This window comes from Vidua macroura, chromosome Z (genome assembly GCF_024509145.1).
Source record: "Vidua macroura isolate BioBank_ID:100142 chromosome Z, ASM2450914v1, whole genome shotgun sequence".
In the NCBI taxonomy this organism is placed as follows: domain Eukaryota; kingdom Metazoa; phylum Chordata; class Aves; order Passeriformes; family Viduidae; genus Vidua; species Vidua macroura.
This window is the reverse complement of record NC_071611.1, coordinates 51,804,032-51,820,652: the sequence shown is the minus strand read 5'-3', so window position 1 is coordinate 51,820,652 and position 16,621 is coordinate 51,804,032. Positions and strand designations below refer to the sequence as shown.

General features: G+C 42.3%; 1 protein-coding gene across 7 annotated transcripts in view; it reads right to left on the bottom strand.

Moving 5' to 3' along the window:
- LPAR1 (lysophosphatidic acid receptor 1) overlaps positions 1–15,798 on the bottom strand; it is a 114,021-nt gene extending 98,223 nt beyond the window's left edge. For 6 of the 7 annotated variants that reach the window (XR_008441223.1, XR_008441224.1, XM_054003038.1 and 3 more), the window contains exon 1: positions 15,711–15,798. The gene's annotated coding sequence lies outside the window, so the exon portion shown is untranslated. Of the gene's footprint in view, positions 1–15,139; positions 15,166–15,710 lie in introns of those variants that run through there. The other variant, XM_054003037.1, reaches the window with a different exon arrangement.
- Positions 15,799–16,621: the final 823 nt, after the last annotated feature.

Genomic DNA, 16,621 nt, shown 5'->3' with positions numbered 1-16,621 from the left:
ATGTATAAAAGGACAGAAACCTCTCTTCACAGATTTTCAATGAAAATTACCAAACAAACCAGTAGATAGTATAGTATCTTCAAGCCTTTACCTTGCAGGGTAATCTTTTCCATATGCCACTCTAATTTGCCCCATACCCCTTCTGAGGATGACAAAGGCAGACTGACCACAGTCATGCACTGGGTTCCACCAAAGGGCAGATAACTCAAGAGACTGTAATTAAACTACACATGTCTAACTTTCTCCTTTACATGCTCTGAGGTTCCCCCCCAGAAAGGACCTCCAGATGATCTTAAGTGAGTAGATTAGTCCCAAAATTACAAGCTGTTCATTCTGTCAGGAATTGTTTTTGTCTTGGAGTTGTGTATTTTGTTACTTTTGGGTTTTGGAGGGAAAAGAAAATGTCACATTTTATTAAGTGACAGAAAGCATACTTTGAAAAGACAAACCCATAGGATTTGGCATTGTAACATGTGAAGTCATGAACACATTCACCCTAAGTCATGTCAGTTATGATACAAACTGGACTCACATCAGCAGAGGCTAATCCACCAAGTTTCTCTGCATACTGATGAAGAAAAATTTACCTAAATAAAGGAAAAAAAAAAAAAGAGACACACTTCTAATTTTCTATTAACATCTCAACTTTTTTTTTTTTTGCTAGAACTGTCATGACTATGCTCTCAAAAACTGAATCATACTCCTTTTCCTTGCTAAACACAGGATACCTTTTTCTCTGCTACAGATTGAGGCTCTTAATCTCATTTGCAGTCAGACAAAATTTCCATTTATTTAATGTAGTTGTCTTTTTGCAGAATCCTTTCCATACTTCCCTGACCTAGGTCAGTTTGCACCATCCTGTGCAATTCTCTCACTTGCTAAACCTCCTTTCCTGATTATTTCCATATTGTATCTATTCCACACCCATCTCTTGGGGAGCATTTTGTTGTTGGTTTTTAAACCCAGAATGATACCTCATCTTCTCTTGGAGCCTTGTACTTCTCTGAAAAGCAGAGCTTTGTCTGAAAATTCAAAAAAAGTTCTGCATGGCTTCCTCAGTTCTCATTTTCCTGCAGTTAGCCCTTTAAAGCCAACACATCAGTCTGCCTTCCCATTACTATTCAGCACCTCTAGAATTATTTCAGTCATTATCTAGCTTCTCCTAATGACTTACGTAAGTGTTTGCTTGTTAGGAATTGCTTAGAGATGATTCTTCCTTTGCCACTCATTAAGGCTGGAGAACTTCCTACTCTCTGGAGGAAAAGAGTGAGCATCTGCCTTAATGCAAGGGATGCTGGCTGGTAGATGCATGTCTCTTGGGATGTATTAAGAGCTTCTTCAACACAATGAACAGGTCAGTGTAAAATAATCACACCAAACACACAGACACACAAAAATTGCTTTAAAACATCTCTGCTAGCCACAGCACCATCTTCAAGAAACAGCTTGCAGCAGCAGCTCCATAATGTTTTTTTAATTTGTAAATACCAGAACAGTAAAATATCTCTGAAAGTGAATTTTTAATTTTTGTATTTCAAGCAACTTAAAGAACTAGGAAGATTTCAGAGTAATAATTCATGCAATCATCTGATTTCAACATTTTCTCACTACTTCAATCTTCCAGAATCACAAGAAAATAAAGAGGAAAAATACAGCTAGACACCAACTCCAGGAGAATAATGCCAAACTGCTCAGGTTTACGTAAACAAGTTACTACAATATGGATGGTCTCTCATAGCACAATCACAATGAAGCTGCTGTCATGTGACTGCATTTTCAAAATATACACTTTCATCATACTGACATCTATAGTGCCAAATACTCTGAAAAGAAGTAATTTCAAAGCAGTTTCTGAAACTCTTTTAGAATTGTTTATTTCTACTGACAGACAAGAAATTTGAACTCGTTAATGAAGAGGCAGAAAAGTTCAAAGTAACCATAGATAGCTCATAATTTAATATACATTATTAACTGTTGCCAGCACTGTGTGCACTGTGCACGTGTGTGTGTAAAAGAAAGTATGGTGCATGCTTTTGTTCTCTTCCATCTCTTCTGTTATTAAAAAGAAAAATAAAAAGAGAGAGAAAAAGTGACAGAGGAAGGAGCTGCTCAATAAAATTATTCTGAACACTGGAATTGCAGGAGTAGTGGACAGAATTTGGCTCCAAATACATTCTCTTTTTTTTTTTTTTTTTTTTTTTGAATTAATATAATTCAAGAAGATAATAGTGGGCAAAGGATTTTGTATCAATTTTATTAATGACATAGCTGCAGGGATAGAGTGTGCCCTCAGCAAATTTGCAGATGACACCAAGTTCAGTGGTGCTCTTGACATACCTGAAGGTCAGGATGTCATCCAGAGGGACCTGAACAAGTTTGAGAAGTGAGCCTATGGAAATCTCATGAGATTTAACAAGACCAGGAACAAGGTGCTGCACCTGGGTCAGGACACTCCCAGTATCAACACAGGCTGGGGAATGAACAGATCAAGAGCAGCCCTGCTTGAAGACTGGGGGGTGCTGGTGGGTGGGAAGCTGGACATGACCCAGCCATGGACACTCCCAGACCAGAAAGCCAAACGTATTCTGGGCTGCATCCAAAGCAGCGTGGCCAGAAGGGGAGGGGATTCTGTTCCTGTGATCCGCTCTGGTGAGACCCCACTTGGAACCCTGCATCCAGCTTTGGAGTCCCAGCACAGGGAGGACACGGACCTGTTAGACTGAGTCCAGAGGAGATGTTTAGAGAGATGTAGCTTTTCCTATAGGAAAAGTCGAGGGAATTGGGATTGTTCGGCTGGGAAGAGAGAAGGCTGCAGGGTGACCAAATTGCAGCCTACCAGGACCTGAAGGAAGCCTTCAAGAAAGATAGAGGGATGTTTTACAAGACCATGTAGAGACAGGAGGAGGAGGAATGAATTAAAACTGAGAGAGAGTAGATTTAGATTACATATTAGGAAGAAATCCTTTACTGTGAGGGTGGTGAGGCACTGGCACAAGTTGCCAGGGAAGGTGTGGATGCCCCATCCCTGGAAGTGTTTAAGGTCAGGCTGGATGGAGCTTTGAGCAACCTGGTCTAGGGAAAATGCCCCTGTCCATGGCAGGGAGTGTGCAACTAGATGCTTTTAAGGTCCTTTCCAAGCCATTATATGATTATGATTCTAGTGAGGTATAAATCACTACATTAGAAATCAGGATGCTTTTCTCCAAACTATCACTCCTTAGCAGAAAAAGCACAAGAATGTGGGAGGGACCCCTGAGCTGCCATGGGAAGCTACACAAGTATAAGAGGACTTGTCCATCAGATGCTGTACCCTCCCCGGTACATGTCAATCAACAGCTGTTATACTCCCCTGTTCTGAAAGGTTCATTGTTCTCATTACCCCTATTGGTTCTTTCTGTAAAACCACTCCTTTCCCCTTTCTCCACTGGTTCCGTGTATGTCACTCCATCCTTGTTCCTCCCCTTGGCCTTTCTCCTATTTGCTCGTTTGTACCCCAACCACTCCTACCCCCTCCACTGTTAAATATCCTAGCCCTGCCTTCCCTCGGGGCTCTCAGAGTCTGCTTCCTTTCCGAGTGGTTGTCTCCCTGCACCTCTCCTACCTCCCTCGCCCTCTGCCTCGCCTACAATAAACCCTTGTGGAACACAGCAGCCTGAGCATCCTCCTGTTTCTCTGGTTGAGCTATCCATAACTATCTGGGCACCTGCGGATTAGCCAGCTGTGGGCCACCCTGCTGGACCGGATCCCGGGGCAGCCTATACAAGAACTTAATCTTCTGAACAACTTACAAAAAGAATTTTAATATTTGATTCCAAGAAGAAATAACAAAGTGATGAAATTCAACACTTCTATAGATCAGCAACAGAGACTCCATTTGTAAATTCCACCATTTGTACATTTGTAAACTCCACCTTTTGTTTTAAACTCAGAAAACTAGTAATAGGCTGGAACTCTTCTGAAACAAGTTTGTATTTAAACATTCAGGCAATATCCTTTTGCTGGATTAAAAAAACCATCTGGATGATAACAAAATGTCACAATTCTCTAAACAGCTTTGAGGGGGGCCAGCCTTAAAACGAATACTTCCTTTTTACCCCACATCCACAAAACAGATGTTCAATCTTCAGGCAGAATAAGCCACCATAAAATACAATAATCTGGAAATGCTGAAGCCAAGGAAGTTCACAATTAAGCATGCCAAACCCCAAATCGCAAATTAAAGAGGCACCACCTCAATACAGATCTACATGCACCATGACCAATGATACACAAACAGGAGTTTAATTTAGTTTATCTGAAATAGAAATTTGCCAACTATTACCCCCACTCACTCAATACATTTAAGACTGTAAGGCAATAGCTTAACATGGTTCAGGCTACCACTAATGCAGACACAGGAACTATTTATCAATCCCTCAAACCACAAATAACAGTCATGCTCCTTCAGAAATATTTATGCATTGGTTCAACTGACTGTTCAGAAACATGTGCATGGATTCATCTGACTGTTCTCCAGACACTTTCTGCAGTGCTGTATTTTGCAAAGTTAACCTGAATGAAGTGTGAAACAACTTAGAATTAACAAGTCACTGCTCTTTCCCAAGGCCACAAACAAACTTATCAGACCGACAGCAGTGACCCAGAAATAAGATCTTACCTTTGATCTTGTCAAAATGGAGGGGGAGCAAACCCAGTAGCTCAAGACAACAAAAATCCTGACGTTGACAAATGAAAGGGAATTACTTCTTGTCCATCATGCAAGTATCTGATGTGCTCAGAACAATACACTCAGAATTTGTGAATCCCTGCTGTAAAATTGGACTGGTTACTAGTTTCTTGGCAGAGGTCAACAGGGCTTCTTAGTCCTCACAGTCTGCATCATGGTCCCTGCTGTTTATAGTATGCCAACTCAACTGTTTGGATTCTTTGCGGAATAGTTTTAATGGATGATCAAGAAGTAACACACTCTGCAAAATACCCTGAGAGTAAGCAGCAGGCTCTGTCAGGGATGCTTAGTAGAGAACCGCAGCAGAGTACTGGCTTTTGGCCTTGGGTAGCTTATGCTGGTCATTCTATGAATTCAAGATTTATAAATGCAAAGCAATACTGAAATATGCCCTTAAATGAGAGATATGAAGAAAACACCAAGATTTCATCACCTTTCCCTCTGACCCTTCCCCTTTCAACTATCAAGTGAAGTTTAAAGCAACTTAGGCTGCTGCTTATGTGAACAAGAAGGTAAATACAGAGCATTAGCTCACAGCTTGACTAATTCACTTTAAGAATTGACTTGGATTAACTCTGAGTTGTGTTTAGCAGACAGGCTCTTAATGCATGCAAGAGGTCACATGAATTAAGTAGGCTGTTGTAAGTTCACACCATACTTCAGTAATTATTCAGTTTCTCTGACTAGGTCCTCAATATATACAATGCCCAACAGAAACAACAAATATTCAAACAGAATATTTGAGAGATGCCACAAATTCAAGTGAAAACAGAAAGCCAGGAGGCAGAATGGAGTTGATATAACAGCAGAACAAAATCAAAAAAACTCCACCCTATATGATGACAGAAAGGCTAGTGTCCAAGCACTATCTAGTCTGTCTCACCATTTTTTAAACTCCTTTTGCATATCTTTTAAGGATTAAGAAAGGCAAAAAAAACAATCCTACTGGACAAAAGCACAACTCAGTATCAATGGATTATTTGTAAAGAAAAAAGAAAATAAGAACTAACTAGCAGTTTGCCTCCAGCTCTTCTGTTGGAACTTGGTGCACATGAGCATGGGTACAGACTTTAAAGGCATACATAATTCAAAGTCTCCTTCAGACAGTTTTGTAACAAAAGCATAAGCCATAAAGCATTACTTGGGAACCACTAAGACTTTTTTTGTGACCGCACAAATAAACTAAGAAGTTCAAGGGATCCAGGCCACAAAAGGAGAATGTACTGAAATCCACCCACAAACCAGACTTTTTAGGCATCCCACAATTGCACACACCAGCTGTGTCTATGACACCAAAGCTTGAGGCCCATGCACAGCTATTCTCATCCCTGACACAGCCCACTTAGGCATGCTGGGTCTGATTTTCAGCCTCCCACTACTGAGTGGCTTCTCTTAGGTAACCAGCCTCATACTCCCCTCCCAGGAGATCCTCTCTGGAGTACTGCATCCAGCTCTGGATCTCTGAACAGAAGAAAGAGCAAGTGCAGAGAGTGCCATAGAAATGATCAGAAGGCTGAGGCAGCTCTCTTACGAAGACAGGCTGAGAGAGTGGGGTTGTTCAGACTGGAGAAGTCAAGGTTCTGGGAAGGCCTTATAGCACCTTTCAATATCTAAAGAGGGCATATAAAAAAAGCTGAAAAGGCATATGGGTATGTAGTGATAGGACAGGGGGTAATTGACCAGAAAGATGGTTGGTATATATTGATTAATATTAGGAATAAATTATTTAGTGTGAGAGTAATGAGACACTGGAACAGGTTGCCCAGAGAAGCTGTGGATACCTCAATCCCTGGAACTCTTCAAGGTTATGCTGCACAGCACTTTGAGCAACCTGGTCTAGTGGAAAGTGTTTCTGTCTGTGGTAGGGACTTGGGACCTAGCTGATCCTTTGGGTCCCTTCCAACCCAAATCCGTCTATAATTCTATACAAAAATGCACTATGGCATGCTGGCAGAACTGACAGTGTTTTGGAATAACCCAACGCCTACTACTTGGTCAGCTGCTGCCTTCAGTCTTACAGCAGCCTTCCTCACAAGAACACTCCACTTAACCCAATGTGCAACACTGCCAGGCGAGAAGGAAGAGTAAAGCACCACAACTTACCAAATCCTCAACATTTCCCACTGCAGCAATACTGGCACCCCCCCACTAATGGAGACACAGCTTATACAAGCAGATGACACTTGCAGGGTCTTGGGAGGAAAGTTAATCAAACCACAAGGGGAACTGTCAGAGGAATATACAGAGCACAGAATGACTTCTGGTGCAATTGCAAGAGGCAGATGCATGGCAAGTGCACATTCGGGTTTCCTACCAACTAAGAAATGTCACCTCATCTTGGGAGCTCCAAGAAAAGTCAGTATTTCCACCCCAACCCCCTCCCCCTTGACGCACAAAGGAGCAGGGTGTGCCTTCTTTGCCAAAACTGTTCCTATATTTTTGTGCCACTTTCTGAGGGAAAAACTAACTGTTTTCAGTTACTTTTACCAAATTATACCAAAGACCCCCACACAGATCCCCTCCTAATATTCATAGCATATTAGGAACAATTTAGAAAGAAGAACTGAAAAGGCTGTAAACAAGTCTCTCAAACAGAAATTGGTCATAAAAATCTGTGCAACTGATGGCAAGAAACGTTGTGGAAGAGACATTGGGGATGGAAATATGCAGGATCATGGCATAAGCCTTTGCTCAGGCATATTATTTTTAAGACATTTATGTTTTCTGCAATCATGTAATTCCCTCCTGTCATCAGATTGTCATCAGCTTGCATATCTCCCCCTGATTTTTTTTCCTCTAGGCTGAACCTTCTAGGATGCTTTTGCATGTGAAACTTAAGCAATCCAAGGCAGGAGACAGAAACACACTGTACTTCTTGGAAAAGTAGGCATTAACCTATGGTACTCCTATCAACTGTTTGCAAAATTGAATAATTCTAAAGACACATTTTTAGTCCATTCATTAATACCATGATTGTTCTGATTACAGTAATACCCTGAAGTCTCAGCCAGTTTCCAGTCCCACTAGCATGGGCTTTTGAAATAGGACACTGTAACTACTGTAAACAAGAAGCTAAAAGACATGGGAAGCAAACACTAATTCAGAAAAGTCTTCTTTTGTTTGCAAGGCTTTGGGACAGGGAAATACACTGCTCTAAGGTAAAGTTTTTAGTACTTCCATCAAAATATTTAGGAGGAGCAAAACAATCCTGTAATGTTGCTAGCTACATTGGGACAACTCTCAAAGCCCTTTGCAGAAACCATGCCCAGGGCAGCTCAAAGATACCTGGCTCATTTCCACAGAATTGCTCTCCACATATGACACATTTTTGGGAGGAACAGAAAGGAAAAGGAAAGACAGAAAGAACAATAAACTCGATAGACATTTATAACGGTATCTTTCAAGTATAAGTCACATTCAGGATGATACTCCTTGACTGCTAGGTACCTATCCACACATCCATTTCACTGAAGTTGTTTGTCCCACTGCAGCATCTCAGGAAAACAATTTGTGAATTCCATTTCCTTGGCAAGAGGAATGAAGAGGCAATGACCTATTGATGCACTGGACTTGTGTCTGCAGGAATGTAACAACAAATAGGGAGACACGTAGATAGAAACAGCTGAAAATCCCAATGAATTCTTCACTGAAAGCACAGGCTTTGCTCCTCAAGCAAATCTAATGCTTATGTGGATGATTAACATCTGCTCAAACACCACTCCTAGTATATCCCAGTGTCACTGTGACGCACAGGTCATCATGCTCTTACAAGTTGGGGGGTTCATCCTGACAAGACAGAAATTCCTGGAGACATTCTCAGATGGACGCAGGGAATGTTCAGGCTATTCTCCTGCACTAATACTTTGCCAATACAACACACAAGACTTTACCAGGCTGTGTACACATTTGCAAAGACATCTTCCAAGTGCAATAGTCACTGACACGCAACACAGTAGTAATACAGACCTTACTGCACTTTATTCTCCTTTGGGATTGACAAGCTTATCATTATCAGTCTGAATTTATACTTCTCTAACATTCCCCTACCAATTTCCCAAACGCTTTTTACTTCAATAATTAGTTTTATATATTCAAAGTTAGCATGCAACTACAGAAACATGCCACAAAGTTTACTCTGATAAGCACAACCTTAGGCAAAGTAGCCAAATTTCCCCTTTACATCCTACATTACAGCTTCACTACCTCATGAAACACTTTCCAGTGCAACTCATAAGAGGACTGTACATATCTTGTAAAACTACTGATCCAGTCTCTACAGACAATCACTGAAAACACACTTGTCACAACAGACATTGAAACAACAATTCAATTATGCACAAGAGTGCACAAATTACTTATATTAGCTGGAGTATCAATGAAAGAGCTCAGAAGTGTCCAGACAGAATATCAAGCACACATACACACTGCCACCCTTTGCTGCTTCACATCTGGTTACAAGTAACTGCAAAAATGGTTAGTAACACAACCATGAAACCTTGAAAGCTCCAGGACTCAAGAAGCGACACCACTGTTGCAGTAAGAGATTGTAAAAAACACAGTAACCACAAGAAAACAGATCCCATCAAGACAGTCAGTGAGCACCTAATGCAGGCTCACAAACAAACAAACAAACAAAAAAAAAAATACTGACCATAATAATGACCACCACAGTCCCTCCCAGTGCAAGGCAACACCTAGAAGCAAGGTGACCTTTTCCTGAAACTGTCATTGGCTTGAGGTACCAACCTGCAGTCCTCCTCTGAGGTCTCCTCCCACCAGCCATCCAACTGGCAGGAGCTGCAGCTGGTGCCACACTGACAATTTGCTTGTCCTTGATCCAAAGCAGCAGGAGGGTAGGGGTGCTCACCACCCACTGGGCTTCTGTGTTGTGAGCTGAAGGGACAGTGACTGTTACACTGGTGGCACCCCCAGAACCTTCCACCCCTCCTTCAGCCCTTCCACCTCACTTGACACCAGCAAAGCTGATTCAGAATGGAGCAGCAAACAAACTTGAGTTTTCTTCTGCACAAACACCCTGGCTGTGGACACCCACATCCTGGCTGGGTGAGGCACACTGTCCTCTGTCCTTCAGACACTGCAGCTATAAAATGCCACCCCATTTCCCTTGATCTGACAACCACAACAGGTCAAAAACAGACTGCACTATCAAAGACTAAACATTTAGTGAAATCCAGTGTCTACAGTCCCTTTATCAAAACCCCGTCACAGCAGACAAAATAACACCTGCCACACTTGAAAGCTATGTAGCTATGAAAGCTTGAGAATTTATCAGTCTTTCTCCTTTCCTACAAACACCAACCTGAAGTATTACCACCTTAAAAACAGGTATGACCTGTACAGCATCTCTCTTCTCTGCTTGGATTCCAGTAAGTCTTTGCTAGAGTTCATGTTCAGCTCACTGCTATTAAATAATCACCCACTTACTCAAAGAAGATACAAAATTCTCTATGCTGTAAACATTCAATATTCATCCAACATTTATTGCTGTAGCTAACTTCTTCTTAATAAAAAATGGATACTACTTTAGCTATATTTTTCCACCCAGGGTGAAAATAATCATCCTCAAATGGCAAAAAAAACTTCTAAGAAAAAATTTCTGTTCCCATTAATAATGTACCAGCAGCATTTCATATCTGCCATACACACTCTAAAAAGATGGGAGGAGGGAGGGAAAGGGGCATTTCCTTTGCCAGATTTTTACCCTTCTTACAATCTCCAGCATTCTGTACAGAAACATCTTGCCTTTGATGTCAATCCAATGCTTTCAGGCTTGCTCCTGCAAGCACTGCAATATGCAATACATTTTCTAGCTGGCAAAGAAATGGATGCACTGCATTAAGTGCCTGTGAAATCCATCCTACACCAATGTCACTGTGATATGTAAACTCCTACAGAAAAGCCAGAATGGTCTGTAATATGGCAACATGAGGCCTGCACCAAACTGAGAATTATCATACATGACTATCAAACTCATAGACATTTTTTTCAGCAGTTTCAAAAATCCACTTCAGGAGGTGTTGGCCTCTTAGTCACAAGAGAAGCAAAACCAGAAAGATAATATTGGTCTCTCATATTTATCACCTTTGTATTTTTGAAAAGAAAATGAGAGGACCTCTAAATTTTATCTAGAGTATATCACATGGAAGCCAAAAAAAAAAGCCGTTCCAATGCCTTTCAAGTTAACAGTTTGCACAAAAGTCTACATATAGTTCTCTGCAATATGTATCTGTACTCCCAAAATATTTTTCCTTCTAAAAGCGATCCTGCCTCCTCACTTTTGCAACTGAAGGCATTTCTTGTGCCACTGATCAACACCTACATCATTTCAGCAGCAGACCACACTGCAACGTATGAGTGGGAAACAGTAAGGCACAATGCTTTGCTCCTGTTTCCCCAGCAGCCAGGCCATTATCCATCACAAAGTCCACCAGAACAAATCTTCAAGGCACTTGGAAAGCAAAACACTTTACACACCCCAGGCTAGAACTTGTCCAGGCTATTATCCTAGGAGTGGCTTGAGGAGGAGGGATGTGGTTCTCTCTCTCCGGCTGTGCTGCTGCCAGGGGCGGGCATGCCTTACCCAGACTCCTTGAACCACAGCAGCCCCACAAGTCTGTGGCTGTTTTTGCCTGCCAGAAGCAAAGGGAGAAGATTCACTTTCTTTTTAAGAAGAAATACTTCTTTACATCTGGGGTAAAGGCACCAGTGCTCCACTCTTTATGTGCACTAACCTAACTGCCTGTATCTGGGTATCAAGACAGTATCTGGGTCAAGAAGGACCCAGATCCAGCAGGAAATCAGGACAGAACCCAAAAAAACATGGTCCACAAACTATTCCAGGCTGTGCCTATCAAGAAATTCTGGTCACTTTGCACTAATCCAAGCTAGGCTATTGTTCCTCTGTAGAGAAATGCAATGCCTTAACCACCTCAAAATTGTTTGTCAAGAGCTTATAAGAGAAATGCCATGGTCATGGAGTTGCATGTGAGATGGGGACACACATATATTACCCAAACCAGCACCAGTACTGAGGCTTTTTTCTTTTCTGGTGCTCAGTGTTGCATAAATAGAAACATTATTTCAACAATTAGAGACACCAGTCATTAAAAAATGAAAATTGATCCTAGAGTACAACCTTCATCCAAACAATTACCGAGATTTTGCAAGCCAGGTGTGTTGTTAATCAGCTTGGGAGTATGGAAAGTGTGTCAGGCAGTCAAGAAACACCAATGGAGGAGTGAAGGAGAGGTCTGGGTACACAAAGACAGGCACTTCTCAGAATTCTCCCCTACTTTCAACAAAAACCTAACCAAGGTACTAGACATTCAGAGGTTCACTGTCATATATACCAGTATATCAATGAAAGTGCAAGATCGCACAGGCTATGCTTCTACATATTTCAAAGAAACTAAGCTTGAAATATAAATGAAGAAAACCAAAATTTAAGTTCCCTGACATGTAAGTAGAACAGCAGCTCTCATTTCCTTGACAGAACTTTCTTCTGCCCTGGGAATAATTTTGTATTTCTGTCAAAGCAACCCATCAGCCTTGCACCTGATCCAAAGTCATTCAGTGCCAATACAGGTTTTGCCATTGACATTTATGGGCCATGGATGAAACCTTAAGCTTCTGCTTTAGCTGTGAAGAAAATCACATGGGGGAAAACATGAAGTGTGTAAGTTCAGCCCTAATGCAGCACTGCTGAGGAGTGCCACATCTCTACAGTAACACCTTGTGACACCTGGAAAAGTCAAAAACGCATCAGATACTATATAACTACTGCCAGTTGAAGCCATTACTGCCTCAAGTCCCTCATGATCATTTCTGGAAAGCAGCGTTCTCCTTTCAAATTACCAGAACTCCTAAGGCAACAAATGAGGACCATACCTAAATTGAAGCAATCTTAAAGAAAAGGACATGAGAAGATGGAAAAAGACACACTTTATTTTCTTAAAAGTTGGTTTTCTTTTCACTCTACTAAACTGATAGAAAAAATAATACAGCCCATTGTGAAAGATGAACCAGTGAAATGCACAACATATAAAGAACTAATCCAATAACTAAAGATGCTGGAGGGATAAAATATTGGTTGCTCTATTCTTCTTTCAGTAAAACAGTTGTATGCATCTTTCCCCTGGCATTATGTGTAGCAGGAGCTCTTCAAATAAACCATTTAGATGGATTTAAGCTGAATTTAAGTGTCCCTTAAATTACATGCACTTTCTTTCTGAAAGGGGGGAAATTGCACTTACGTAGCAAATTCTAATTTTGTGAGGGAAACAACAGTGAAAAGGACAACTACCACACAGTACTGGTTACCACTCTCAAATTCTTCCACATATCCTTGAGCATTACCAAGACTGTAAGCGATGGCCTGTGAAGAGATCCCCACTCAGCACTGATGGCAAAAGAGCTGCATTCAATTTTCTCTGCATCAATGTGATAAAAACGCCAGATACACAGCAACAGTGCTCAGTAAGTGCTGGCAGGTCACCACCTAGAGGTGCTCAAAGCCAGCTCTTCTGACATCTGGAGAAGGCAGCTCACCTCTGAGAGTGCTCAAACTGCTGGGTATTCAAAGGGAAGATGGTGGTGGTCTTCCAAAGGAATAAAGTGATCAGAAGAATTATTTGCCTTTTGATTTAAACCTCTGAATATGAGACAAGGCAAGCTCAATATGGATAGGTCACTGAAAACCAGCTAACTATCCATCAACATGTTATTAAGGGCTCATCACAGTGATATCAAAGCGAATCCCATGTAAGTACAAAACAGAGCAAAACACTTTCTTCAACAACCTCTCCTGGATTCCCCGAAGACTTTAACTGTGTGACACTATAAGACCAAGATAAAGATAGATATTTATTTTTTCCTGTTTTTAAGCAGAGAAGGAATTATATTTTAGTTACAGTCTTCCATGAAAACCACAAGACCATAAAGCATTTTTGCTCACAGTGATAAGATTGTCTGTTACTCACACATGGAGTTCACATATTAAAGCTGGGTACACAGTGTAGCATTACTTTAATTTTGCATTTTCCATGTGTTTTGTCTCAAAACCTGTTTAACCTTTTGACCCTCAATATTTGTTTTGAAGAGCAAAGGAACAGAAAGCAGACACCAGCCAATGTTTTCCTCTCTTCAACCAGCACCACTACTGCTAAGTTCTCAGAACAAGGTTTATAGCAGGCAAGGGTCTAACTACTGCGATCTGTAATGGAGAGTGATAAAGATAGCACTTGATCATGCAGCAGTGCTTTAGTATTCCTAAATAACATTTCCTTGGTTATTTGCTGTACAAAAAGGAAAACAACCACCATTCATGTACAACTGCACAGGATGAGACAGTGTCAATCTATTCTGGAGCAAAACAGCATTTAATTTTATTTGGTTAATGTTTAATAAAAACAACAGTAAAACACAGGCCTATCAAGTTGCTTTGTAAGTCTGAGCCCATATCAGTTAAGGAAAACATGCGGCACGCCTATAGCCAGTAATAGCAAGCTGCAGGGCAGAGCTTCACTGACGCCTGTGCGCACAGAGTATTGCTTCAGTCCACTGCTGAAATTGCCAGAAATATTATTTTAGTACTGCAGTATAGCCCATCCTCGCACAAGAGTAACAGGCTGCACAACACACAGCCCTGGCCACCAAATGGAAACACGACTCCCAGACCTGAGAGTGATTCATTTTAGACCAAATGGTACAACACACCAAACCTGAACTAGCATGCAAAAACTTTCTTTGAAAAGATAAGAGTTGCAGCAGTTCTTAGCAGCAAAAAGATTGCAGCTACCCCAATTCCCCCACACTTTGAGAGCACAAGCTGCCTACAGGGTTTCCCCCAAGTTACTTTACCTTGAAACTTCAAAAAAAAACAAAAAACAAAAAAAAACCAACCAAACAAGCAAACAACAACAATTAAAAAACAAACAAACAAAAAAACACACCACAGAAAACTAACCCAAACCTGGAGCAAATAAGGATGGGAAGAAAAAAAAAAAAAAAAAAAAAAAAAAAGAAGGGGAATTTAGGCAGCTTCTAACATTCACAGACAACTGAAATCATAAAGGTGTGAGCTTGTTTCACAGAGATATCTCCAAGAAAATTAAATTTAGACATTCCAACATTTTTGTGAAAATGAAAACTTTTCACATATTTCCATAGGAAGTAGTTTTTTGGGGTGGTTCCCACTGTGGAGCTATTTTAAAAGAACATAGGAAAAGAAATGAGAGGAAGAAACTTGGTCCCTCTGGTTCCACCTCTGTCTTCTCACTTCAGTTTGCTAACGGCTTTTGTCCTTTAGCTTCCCTCCTGCTCCCCCCCGCTCCCGGTCTTTCTCTAATAAATCACACCCTTATGCTTGTCATTCATTTTCTCCCTGTCCTTTACCTTTGTAAACACCACGGATACACCGACACTGCTCCCATCGGACTTGAGCAGGCTCTCCGTCCGAAGGACTAAGGAAGTCAGGAGAGAGAGGTGGCAACCATTTTTTATCTAGGACTTTTTCCACTGTCTTAATTTGGTATAAATAAATCCAAAGAGATTTCGGGGTGGAGGGGGTGAGGAAAGGGAAAAAAAAAAAAAAAAAGGAAAAAAGAAAAATATGAGGGCAGATCCTAAGTAAGTCCTGTTAGTGTTCCTTAATCAAACAAGTGCCCATCAGTTATTTCAGGCCAGCCCCGGAGACGTTAGTCCAGCAAGAATAGCAGCCTGACGCGACGCCTCGAACACACTGGAGCCCATCCCGAAGGAGCCCTTCGCCGGACAGGACACCGACAAATCGCGCCGTGGGACGTAGACCAGGTTCGGAAACACGAGAGAAACAGCCAAAGAGAGGAGGCGAAGGGCGCCGTGGACATGGAGCCCTCGGGGAATGGGAAGCGGGCACCTTCTCGCGGGCGAGAACTGTGGGATCCCCACCCCGCTCCGCCCCCCGGGCCCGCCGCGCTGCGCTTACCTGCCGGGGCTGCACGGACGCGGCTGGAGGGAGCGCGGCGCCGCCGCCGCCGGCGCGCACAGAGGGAGGGAGGAGGGAGGAAGGAGGGAGGGAGGGAGGAATGAGGGGAGGGAGGAATGAGGGGTGGGACGAATGAGGGGTGGGACGGGGAGGGACGGGACAGAGTAGAGTAAAGTAGAGTAAAGCGGAGTGGGACGGGATGGGACGGGCTGGGCTGGGTTCCCTCCGCCCCCGCTCCGCCTGCTCGCCTCCGCCGGGCGGGGCCCAGGTGTGCCCGCCTCGCCCCACGCCGCGGACCCCACGCGTGCCCGGCTTGTGGCCGCTCACTCTCCGTAAGAGAGCTTGGCCGGCCGCGGAGGCTACGTCGGGCAAGGGCATGGGGGTTCGGGCTGCGCGGTGATGGTGTGCAGGTGTTTCTGGAGCAGCCACAGTTCTCGTCCTGTGAAACTTTCGAATCTCTTGCCGACGTCGGTGTTTGGGAGCTCCAGTCATAGGAATAGTCAATTTGCAGGTTCACCGAGCACTCATCCTTGGAAAGGGACAGGGTTGGACAACAGATAGTTTTCCAGATTAGAAGAACTATTTTTTTATACAAAACCAGGTTCAAATGACTTCTTCTTCCCCACCCCCTGCCCTCCATAAGTTTTTACTGTGAAATAGTCTGATTTCATTGGATTGCTGGAGCATCTAGAGGCCACTTTTGCATGTACATGCATCAAGTGAAAAGACATGTTGCACAACACTTAGAGTTCAGTAGCTGAAATGGCTAAGCATTTCTAACCCCTGTAGTGAGATTTCTAGGGAGGTTATTTACAGCTATGCAAGCCATCAGTGCCTCCAGCAGCACAAAAGCCTATTATGAAGCACCAAACCCACTTAAAGCATTCACATTTCTTAAGCAACCAGAAAGC